General features: G+C 60.0%; 1 long non-coding RNA gene across 1 annotated transcript; it reads left to right on the top strand.

The window, feature by feature from the left end:
- The first annotated feature begins 6,310 nt into the window (after window positions 1-6,310).
- On the top strand, window positions 6,311-8,880 carry LOC147359755 (uncharacterized). Its single transcript, XR_015141185.1, has 2 exons — window positions 6,311-6,573; window positions 8,247-8,880. It is a non-coding gene; the product is annotated as an uncharacterized LOC147359755 (long non-coding RNA).
- The last annotated feature ends 2,289 nt before the right edge of the window (window positions 8,881-11,169 follow it).

Below are 11,169 nucleotides of genomic sequence, written 5' to 3' on the forward strand. Positions count from 1 at the left end.
GTGGATTTGGGTGCAGGTGACTGATGCGGGAGGTGACCCTTGGACACATAGGTAGGGGAGTGAGGAGGTGAGACAGAGAAGGGAAGGAAGCCAGTGGGGGGCATGCTGTGCGGCTAGGTAGGCCTGCAGGCAGATGGAAACCCCCTGGGAGACTGTGTGGGGACCGCCGCACCGCCATCCTGCCTCCGGGACAGGGAAGCCAGTGTTTAAGCTCTGCCTCCCTTGTGGTGCGGGGACCGAGCCTGCACTTCACCCAGAAACAGCATACACGGGGAGGAACTGTTTAGAAACTTTTAAAAGGTGCCAGAGTAGCTTTATAAGTGTAAAGTGTGATAAGAATTTGGAGTTTATATTTAGTATACTCCTTAAATAGAAAATTTTCTAGAAATGTATTTTTAATGTAGTTTATGGAAGTATTGGGGCTTCCCAGGTGGCACTAGTGGTAAATAATCTGCCTACCAATGCAGGAGACATAAGAGATGCGGGTTCGATCCCTGGGTCCAGAAGATCCCCTGGAGGAGGGCATGGCAGCCTACTCCAGTGCTCTTGCCTGGAGAATCCCATGGGCAAGGAGCCTGGTGGGCCACAGTCCAATCTAAAGAGTCAGACACCACTGAGCGACTGAGCATGCATGCATGGAAGTATTCGCCTGTGACATGTTGGAAATAAAAACGTGGCCCTTTACCACCTCTAGTTTGAGAAGAACTTACCTAGGGGAGAAAGATAAGTAACCAAATAAGTAACCTACTAAAGAAACAAACATGATTAAAAAAAAATAAAAACCGCAGTAAGTACTATAAAGAAAATGAGTAAGGACAGGTCTCATTTCAAACACAGTGGTCATGAGGGCCTCTTGGAGGAGGTGACATTTGAGATTGGAAGAGTGAGGAGGGCTTCAGGCAGAGGGGACAGACTGTGCAAAGGCTGAGCAATTAAAAATAAAAGCTTCAAAGGTCATAGGACTGGAAGCAGGGGGTGCAAGGCCAGAGCACAACGAGCAAGAAGAGACTCTCATTGATGAATAGCCTTCCCCTTATGGGGAAGACTCTAGAATCTTCCCCACAAGACTCTAGGATCCCAAAGCCCTTTCGTGTATACTGCATCTTTTCATCCTCCCTGTGGTTCCATGAGGTCAGTGGGTGGAAGAGGGCCCTGGGGCCTAGAGAGGGGAAGGGACGTGCTCAAGAGCATAAACCAGCATGTTACTAGAACTGCACATTATAGCCACAAAAGGCCTGGCTTCAACAGGCTTAAATGGCAGAAAGTTAAAAAGGATGGTTCATGTAACTGGAAGATCTAGAAATAAACTGAGATTCAGGTAAGGTTTGATCCAGGAGCTCAAGGTTGGATCTAGCCCTCAGACTATCTTCCTTAATGATGGCACCATGCCTGATGCACCTCCTGACTTTTCAGTCTCCCTGGCCACTGACAAGGAGAGAGGCCACTGGCTTCCCAGAGCTCTCATGGAAGACTGGATCCATCTCAAGCCCCAAGAAGCTTCCCTGAATGGCATTGGTCCAGTAGGGTCACGTGTCTAGTCCTAAATCAGAGAGTATCCTGTACTGACTGACCTGGGCATGTGTTTCCTGAGCCAATCCCTATGATCAGGGGTGGGGTTACCCTGACTGGATTCTAAGAATAAGGCCAGGAACAGCACAGTGGATCTGCTTGAGGGGAATGGAAGGGATGCTGGGGAGGTGGCTCCCATGTCCATCACAGCCAGGAGGTGTGAGCCCTGGGGTGTGGCCCTTGGGCTGACGTTTTTTTTGCTAAATCACGCATTTTCTCTTCCAATTAAGTACGCTGTTACTGGAGAGCAGCTTGGGTCAGAAATGGCCACAGTGGGACCTCTACTGTTTCATGTGAGGCAAGGGTGATCATCTAATTCGTCTCCTGACCACCCACTCAGTGAGGGGGCGGGGCATTAGGGGGTGGGAAGACTTCCTGCATCAGAAACCTGTGGGTGGGGGAGTCGGGAGGCGTCAGGACCTCTGCTCCTTGCCCCTTGGATGAGCGTCTGGGCAGCCCCTTCGGGACGCAGGGTCTCCTGTTGCCCTCCTTGCAGACAGCGCCATGGAGCCTCCCCGGACCTGTTTGCTCTGGCTGCTAGGGTGCTCAGAGCCCCCTGTGCCCTCCGCCCTAGCTTTCCTCAGGCGTGATCTCCCAGGTGCGGTGCCTCTGCCTTCTGGCCGCACTGTTTTATCCTGGACTGGCTTTCGAGTCTTAGGCTGAGGGGCTAAAATCTTAAAAATGATGCTTCCAATTATTTTTGAAAATTGGAGAGCAATACCTTCTTTTGAATGTTGCAGACCCTTTCACCCCCTCTGACTTGCCAGAAGATTCCGCCCTATTCTCAGAATCAAGCCTGGTGGTCTGCACTGAATACTGTGGGTGTTGTGTCAGGGGCTGACCGCTGTGACATTGGGCCCTGGTACTCACTGGGGTGGGTAATGGCTGCCTCCCAGGCTCCGGGAGACAACGTACCTCTTTTAGAAAGCTGTGTCCTCTATGCCCCAGTGCTGCAGCCCTTGGTCAGCGCTTAACCAGGGCCTCAGGTCCTCAGTGGTAGGTGGGGGCACGGTCATGGTGCTTCCGGGTGAGACGCTGAAGGGGAGGTGGGAGGGCTCATTGTTTAGACCCCTGGGTCAGCCTGGCATGCAATGCCAGCCCACAGAGGCCAGCTATTTCCGCTGGGACTGTGCACTCTCTGGCAGCTAGCCTTGTCCCCTTGTCTTAACCCAGGGTGGCTGCTCCTCCTCTGTCCTGCCTCTCCACCCTGGAGCCCAGCACACACCTCCTCTTCACATCCCTCCCTCGGGGCACCGGCAGCCTCGCCAGCTCATTCACATCACTGCTGGTGCAGCAGCATGCAGGGCAGGGTGTGACCTGTCAGTGGTCACGTGGGACCTCTGTCCCTAGAACCTACTTGTGGGGGCTGCTCTGAATGTTATGAATGTGACCGGGGGCTCTCAGCTTGCTGAACAGGGAGGCTGGGCATCCTGGGGGTCCCTGGGGGAGGACAGGAGTCAGGGTGTCAGCTCAGAACCCGAGGCAGGTTCCCTCTAACCTCCTAGCCAACACAGCATTCCCAGGGAGACTGGAGACGCCATGTCCTTCCATATTCCAAGGAGAGGGCTCCCGTTTGATCCCTGCACTGCTGGGAACAGGGGTCAGGGTCCCTCCACCCGCTGCGTCTGCTCCAGTTTCTTCGGGAACAGACTCTGAGGAACAGTGAGAATGTTTAATTAATTGCAATTACAATCTTCAAAGGAAGCCGGGAGTTGAAACTTGTTCCTAATTACTGTGTTGCGATGTCGGCCGGCTCCCCAAATTGATCGTGTTAGAATTTCCGATGGAGGATTAATTGAGTTGCTTCGAGGACCACTTTGCGTCCCTCCCCCTCAGATGCGGCCTGTGCTCAGCCTGGAATGACAATGAAGGGGGCCGGGCGGACGCTGGCGGGAGCCAGCCTGTGAAGAGCTCCCAGCCCAGGTCAGGGCCGTCGCCTCGGCCCTGGCTCAGGAGCGGGGCGTGGGCTGGCCGAGCGGCTCCCTGCCGTCCCTGGCGTACGCGCTTCACCCAGTGTGTCCTGCTCCTGCCTCTGCAATTTCCCTGCGTGGGGGCTGCTCCCTCAGCCCCCTGTGTTTAGGTGGGGCCTGTGACTAGTGCTGGCCAGCGAGTCCTGGTCACCGTGACATGCGTCTCTTTGGGGCCAGAGGCCTTCCTGCCGGGACAAGACCCTCAGGAGTCCTTCCTTCCTCTGCCCCATGACCCGTGGCTCCGGAGACAGTGCCTCCTCCACCGTCCTGCGTCCCGGAGGCACCTGCAGCGAGAGAGAAATCGCCCCTCGTTGCCCCAGCTCCTAAGATTCGGAGGTGTTTCCTCCCGCGGCACGGTCTAGCGCCTCCCAACTGATGCAGCCTCTGCAGGCGAGACTGTGTAGGCCCAGAGCCAGATGGGACCAGGGGCCCGTGTTCAAAATCAGGAAAATGGCAGGATGACGACAGCAGAGCGCTAAACCAGCCCTGGAGTGTGACTGCCTAGGTCACCAGCCCCAGACCCTGTAGAACGAGAGGCGGGAGCTGTGAGCAGGCCTCGTGGGGACAGGTTTTGCGGGGCCCGTGGCAGGGGCAGGGCGTGGGCCGCCCTCCCTGTCCGCCATCCTCCCGGCCCGTCCTCAGGCGCCTGCTGCTGCTTTCCGTGGAGTTCCTGAGCTGTTCTTGCTCCTTTTTAGACGGGCTCTCTGCTCTGCCACCTGCCCTAGGCGTGTGGGGCTGGGAGTGCTGCCTTCCAGGGCTACCGAGAGGCTCGAGGGGTGTCAGGCAGGTGGGGGAGGAAGGCACCAGAGAGGGGTTTGATCAGAGCCCCCAGGGAAGGAGGGTGGGGGGCAGACTCTGAGGAGGGGAGCCCAGGAGGTGAAGGACGCCAGCTTCTCGTGTGGGGTCAGGACAGAATTAACAGAACTTTGGCTTGTTCCGCGGTGGGCTTGGATCTGAGCAATGGCAGCAGCTCATTAATTCTTTAAAGCATGCATTCATAGGGGTGGTGTTGATTTCACCCCCAAGGGGAAAATCTGGTTCTTGGGGAGTAGTTCTTAAATCTGGTTCTTAAGATTTCAGTGAAGAAATCTTAATTGTTATGTCTGAAGCACAGCTTCGCATAAAGTACTCACACAGAGATGCACAGTTCATCTGTGGTCTTAAAATTTCTTGGGGGGCAAACTAGGAAAGCATGTCTAGAAAGACCCCTTAGGTGCTGAGGGGCAGAAAATGAAAGAAAGGTTGGGAAGCACTGGTCTAGAAGGATCACTTTGCTGCAATGGGTTGAAAATAGATTTGGGCGCGGGTCCCGCAGAGGCATTGAAAACTGGAAGTGTTAGTCGCCCAGTCGCGTCCGACTCTTTGCGATCCTGTGGACTCTAGCCCACCAGGCCCCTCTGTCCACGGGATTCTCCAGGCAAGAACACTGGAGTGGGTTGCCATGCCCTCCTCCAGGGGATCTTCCCCACTCAGATATTGAACCCAGGTCTCCAGCCTTTCAAGTGGGTTCTTTATCATCTGAGGCACCAGGGAAGCCCACGAGAGCTGGAGGCAATTGCAATGATCCAGATGAGCCGCGCTGGAAATCGGAGAGGAACCTGGGAGAGGGGTGCAGCTCCAGGGCAATTTCCTGAAGGTTAGAGAAGGAAAGGTGTCAGGGAGGCCCAAAGTTTGGGTGGGGGCAGGGGAAAGCTGGAGCTTCTATCCTCTGGGATGGGGAGGCTGGAGAGGAGGGTGTCTGGGGAGCCTGGGGGACCCCAGTGGCGGCGGCAGGCTCAGCTCGGCAGAGGCCTCAGACAGATGGGTGTGCTGGGGACCCAGGCTCAGCGCAGGAGGAGGGCCTGCCTGGTGCTGGCTGAGATGTTTGAATGGCCGAGGAAGCGTGCACTTGGAGCACTTGGAGTCCCTTGGCTTGGTACGCCCTCAGGCTTCTCATCTGTGAAATGGGCACTCTGTCACTTGGCCTGAGGCTGGTTTATCTCTGTGGGGCAGGGACTGTCTCCAGCAGGAGCTGCTGAGGCCCGTTTGAGGCCCCAGTGCTGGGCTGTTGCCGGGGTGTTGAATGTTCTCATGGCCTTTAATTACTGAATGCTAACGAGCCCTGAAATTAAATTAAGAAGAGGAGCTGACCGCCAGCATCCCTTCTCCCCCGCGTGACGGAGTTAATGGGGATCCTGGGGACAGGCCGGGGCGGAGGGGTGGTGTTAATGAGGGCAGGGGGGCCAGAAGTTTGCAGGGTGTTCTGACATTCAGGCTCAGGTCATTCTGCCGGCTCCTGTGGCCCAAGGAGAGAGGGCAGGGCCCGCCCCAGAGTGTCCCAGCCCCAGACCAGGCCAGTCCCATCATCCCCCACTCTCCCAGCTGGGGAGACTCAGGTCTGCCACCATGGCGGGCAGAGTGACCAGCAGGTTCCTGGTTCAGTGTCCGTGCTTCCTCTGATGGCCCTGAGCCGAGGCCAGCCAAGCTCGCTGACCTCTCTGGTCCCTGGTCTCCTGTCTGTGGGACAGAGGGATGGTGCACCGTGTGGGGTCAGCTTGTAACTGAAGGACAGGGTGGACGTGCATCCGAGCTTAGCTGGGCTCCGGCCGCAGGACGGCTGGTCTCCCCTGGCCGTTGAGGGCTCCCGCCTGGAGCCCCAGGCACCTGGGTCTGTGGTGGGTGAGCGTTCCTGGAAGGGGCCTGCGTCCTCTGACCCCAGCCCGGTCATCAGTCCCTGGCCACACTGGCCTCCGCTGGTTCCCAGGCCCAAGAGCTCTGGAGGAAGCCCCCAGGAGTACCCACCTCCCATTCCACATGCGTTTGTCACAAACCCATGAATGTGCCATCTTCGCCCACCCCCTCCAGGCGAACTTCCTCCACTTCTGCAGCGAGTTCTGCATTAATCACCGCTAATTGCTAGCGGGAGTCGTTTATGTCAAGAGCCATTATTCCTTGGAATAAAGAGAGAGAAAAGACGCTGCCTTCCAGGAAGCCTGGCGTTGGCCCTCATCGAGAGCGGGATGAAGTATGAGGACGCCATCCAGTTCATCCGACAGTGAGTGGCTGGTGGGGAAGGGCGCTGGTGGGTGCAGGGGGTCCTTATCCTTCCCTCCCTACCCCGCAGGGGCCCAGGGCCCCGCCAGGAGGCACTCCTGACCCCTGGCCCCGTGCCATCCTCTGAGGCCTTCCCCAGTTCAGGGCAGCCTCCTGTGGTACCAGCGTACCCCTCAGGCTGCCTAGCCCCGACTGAGGACGGGTCCCTGTGTGTGGTCTGCTCCCCAGACTGGGAGCAGAGAGTGAGGAGAGGCTACATGCAGTGCCTGGCTGGTCCCCTCTCTGGGGCCCATGGCTCCTTCAGCCTGGGGTGCATCAGTCCGCACTGGCCCTGCGGTGCTGAGTAACAGGCCGGTCCAAACCCATCTTTGACACAGGGAGCTGGGGCAGACACCTCTTTAAGCCTCCAGCACTCCTGACGTGGGGTGTCACTCCCCTCAGCTCTTGGGAGAGGAGGAACCCCCAGAAGCCATCCAACCCAGCCCAGCAGTGAAAGGAGCCCCCCCGTGCCACCTGCCCCAGCTGCCCCAACCCCCCCGGGACAGGTGACACCCCAGGATCTTTCAGGACTGCCCTTCTGAAGCCCTGGCCCCTGGGCCCTCTGCGCCCCATTCTCAGCCCCCATGGAGGTCTCCCAACCTCCTCTCCTTGGGGGGAGGGGGCTCCTGTCTGCTGCTGCCCCCAGGAAAGGAGCCCTGGTGGAGCAGGGTCCCGGGGTGGCAGCAGGGACAGTGGGGTGGGCACAGAAGACCTGAGCCCGCCCCCAGCCCACCCACTGTGAGTGTGTATGTGTGAGACTCGTGCACCGTCCGTGCCTGGGTGTCTTCTTGTGCTGCTCCCCCGACGACAGTTCCCAGGGCACAGCCATCTCTTTCTCCCAGAGGCAGGCTTGTTTACCAGTCAGGCGGCCAGCCCTGCGTGCGCCCGCAGGAGCTCTGGCCTCCTCGGGACCCTGGCACGTGTGCACACACACCAGGCACACGGTTTCTCTCCGTGAGCCTGTGTGCAGCTCTGTGCCTTGGCACAGATCTGAGGCGGCCCCAGGGTAAGGGCCAGGCCTTCACCGTCACCTCTGCCCCACTCACCTGAGCCTGCGGTTCCCTAGTTCCAGGCCTGTGACTGGGGGCTGGGCCCAACCTGGTGACTCAGAGCAGCACAGGCTTGCTCCTCCCCGGCCCACGCATCATTGACCAGTGCCAGTCCACAGCCATGTCCAAGGTCTCGGGCGGTGGGGACCTCTGGAAGTGCCTGGTGGGCAGTGCTAGGTACCCCCACACCCAGGCACCTGAGGACCACCTCCTGTCTCCTCTCCTCTCCCTCCCAGCCAGCCGGCATGCCAGGCTCCAATCCCCACAGGCTCTGCTTTCGGGGGGTGGGTGGTGGTACCCAGGTAAACACGCGGGCCTTGGAGGGTGCGGACCTTGGGGTTGGGGAGGTGAGGCGGTCAGCCTGGAGGAGCGATAGCCAGGTGACCTGAAGGTCAGCAGCGGTGGCTGCAGTGACAGTGATTCTGGCGGAAGGAACAGCCCGGGCAAAGGCCCAGAGGTGGGGGGGCTCTGTGGGTCACGGGGACCCACTCCAGCCCCTCTCGCCTCTGGGGCCTGCAGCTCTGGGGCAGGGTGGGCGGCCGAGCCTGGGTCCTACCTGACCCCCACCCCGGTCCCGTCTGCCCAGGAAGCGGCGCGGAGCCATCAACAGCAAACAGCTCACCTACCTGGAAAAATACCGGCCGAAGCAGAGACTGCGGTTCAAGGACCCCCACGCGCACAAGACCAAGTGCTGCATCATGTAGCTCAGGCCCTGGGCACCCGGCGCGGGCTCAGCAAGGCTCCCGCCACGGGCCGCCCTCTGCCCTTTGCTCCCAGCCCCCCGGCACACCTGCCCCCACACCCCTCGCGGGTGTCTTCTGTCTCTGCTCCCTCCCTCTGTCCACCCAGCAGGTGTGTGTGTGTGTGCATGCACACGTGTGCATGTGCGTGCACCGCTGTCTGGTCCAGCCTTCCTTTTGTCTTTGCCTGCGTGTCTGTCTCTCTGTGCCCTGAGCCCTCACTGTCCCTCTGAGGCTTAATCCCCCCCCCAATCTCCCTGCCTTATGTCCCTGGCTGTCCTGTTAATGCCCTGCCCACACCGCCTCCGGGCAGCTCTCCTTCCTGGCCGGTTTGTTTGGGGGCTGGTGTATTTTTTAACCACTGGGCCCAGCCCCTTGTCTGTGGCCCCTCACCCTGACCTGTTCTTGGCACCTTAAATTATTGGGTCTGGGGCAGTCAGGTGTTCTGGACACTCGAAGGCAATAAAACCAGACCCTGTGGCTGTGTGTGCCTGGAGAACGGGGTGTGGGCGGCCTTGGGGGGCTGGCGGGACCCAGGGATGCTGCGGGGCGCGTCCCCTCCTGCCGGCTGTGCTTGGCCGCCCCCTGGCGTCCACGCTGGGTCCCTGCACTCCCTGCCTCAGGGTGGGGCCGTCCCAGATCAAACACATCAGGGGCTGAGGCCCGAGTGGGCTCTGCCCAGTTGCCCTGTTGCTGTGTTGGGGGCCGGGTCACTGGCATTGCCCCCGTGCGGGACAGGATGGGTCACTTGGTAATTATTCTGGGCCATGTGTCCGGCGGGGTGGCTTCCTCATCCTGCCCCCTACTAAGTGTCCTGACTTCAGTCTTAGAAGCCCAGAGAAGGGAGGGGGTGATGGTGCCCACTGGGCTTGGGGTGGAGGGACACGCCGACTCCTCACCCCGGAGCGGGGAGGGGAAGCTGGAGGGGTGGAGGGTGACCCCGGGGTTCCTGGGGTGAAAGGTCAGAGTGTGTTGGGGGCTGGGCCTGCTGGAGGGCACAGATGTTGCCCTGCTCCGTGAGCAGCTCTGCTCTCGCAGAGCTGGGGGCCAGCCCCTCCCTGGGGCAGGTTGGCCGCACCTTCCCGGGTGGGATGGTGGCCCACCCACCAGGTCTCAGGCCCTGTCTCCCGCCCCTGGCTTGCTGTGGCCAGCCTGGCAGTCAACTGTTGCTGCTGGTTATTGGGGCACCTCTTGTGTGCCCGGGTCTAGAGCCTTCCACCCTGCTGGTAAGGCCTGTGCTCCCTCAACTTCAGGCTTCACCTGTCTCAGTTCCCCCTGGGGGTTTATCCAGTCACCATTGGCTGCAGAAGCCTCTGGGGCCCGGGCCTACCCAGCTCCAGGCTTTTACTAAGACCAGACTTCCCAGGGGCAGGATGAACTGGGGTGGGGCAGGGGGACGTGCAGGAGGCCCCACTGCCCACTGCCCACTGTGGGGAACCAGGAAGGCCTCCCTTTTAGGGGAGATGGCACCCCCCCCCCAAGCTGGGCTCAGGGGACCCTCTTCCCACCCAGGGGTTGTAGCAGAAGTGGGGTGGAGGGCATCCACAGGGGCCTGTGGACAAAATGGAGAGCTGTGAAAAGCCAAACCCACCCAGAGCCCCTCCTCAAGTGGTGCCATTCAGAGACTCGCAGACGGGCGGGCAGGGGCCCAGCTCTGCCCAGGGTCTTTTACTCCTCTCCCCGGTCATACTGAACAACACCAGTGAGTCTGCAGTTGCTGTATTTTTTTCAACCCACCATCCAAGTTGTGGGGCCTCCTGGGTGCAACCCCAGGCCTGTCCCGAGGGGCTCACAGTCCATGGGGGATGGTGGGACAGCCTGACGAGGGGTGGGGGGCCTTGTTTGGCAGGCCCTCGAGGGCCAGGTTACGTGGCAGTCCCAAGGCAGGGGATGTGGGGAGAGCTCTCTGGGTAGAAGCTCTGCCTGGGCCACGTCGGGAGGGCCTGGGAGGGCGCGTGGGGGGAAAGGCAGGGGGTAGGCCGGGCGGGGCTGGACCTCCTGCTGGAGAGCGGCCAGCTGGGGGAGACCCTAGGGAGGACTCTAGCAGGGAGGCGCTCTCAGGCGAGGGAAGGGCCCACCCCCACCATTGCACAAGTGGAAAAACCAAGGCTGGGAGGGGAAAGACCCGCTGAAGCTCAGGTGGGTCTTCAGGGGCTCCCTCGGAGTCTGGGGACCTCTTTTGGACTCAACCTTCCAAGGGGTCTTGGAGGAAGGTTTTACTACCCATTTTACAGATGGGACAGCTGAGGCTCAGAGTGTTGAGATCCTCACCTCAGTCATTCAGGGTGAGCCAAGCCCACCTGGAAGATCTGACTGAGCCAGGCCGGTTCTGCTGCCAACCCCAGGTGCCAGCCCTGACGGGGCTCAGGAGGCTAGAGACGGGGGTGGAGGGTGACTTCGAGTCCCCTGGGCAGAGGGAGACCAGCCAAGGGACCTCTTCCCCACCATCAGCCTCCCAGTGACCACGGAGCTCTAAGCCGGAGACAGACTGAAGCCTGCGGGGGCGCCATGGTGGGTGACTCCACTCAGCCGTGAGCCCCGAGGGCCATGGATGCCTTGGGAGTGCCCACTCAGCACCCAGGACATCGGCGGGCCGTGGTTTGGGCTCCAGTCACCGGGAAGCCACCTGGTGGCCACAAGTGGGAGTCCCTGCCCAGACTTCACAGTTTGTCTCTGGGGGACACACCATCTGTGCCCACCCCCTGGCCTGCCAGTGTCTCCGGGGGGCCCATGGGATGGTGGGCAGGGAGCGCAGAGGTGTGACGCTTC

This window comes from Bos grunniens, chromosome 14, assembly GCF_055505025.1.
Source record: "Bos grunniens cultivar Pamir isolate PY7600 chromosome 14, Bosgru_T2T1.0, whole genome shotgun sequence".
NCBI classification, from domain to species: domain Eukaryota; kingdom Metazoa; phylum Chordata; class Mammalia; order Artiodactyla; family Bovidae; genus Bos; species Bos grunniens.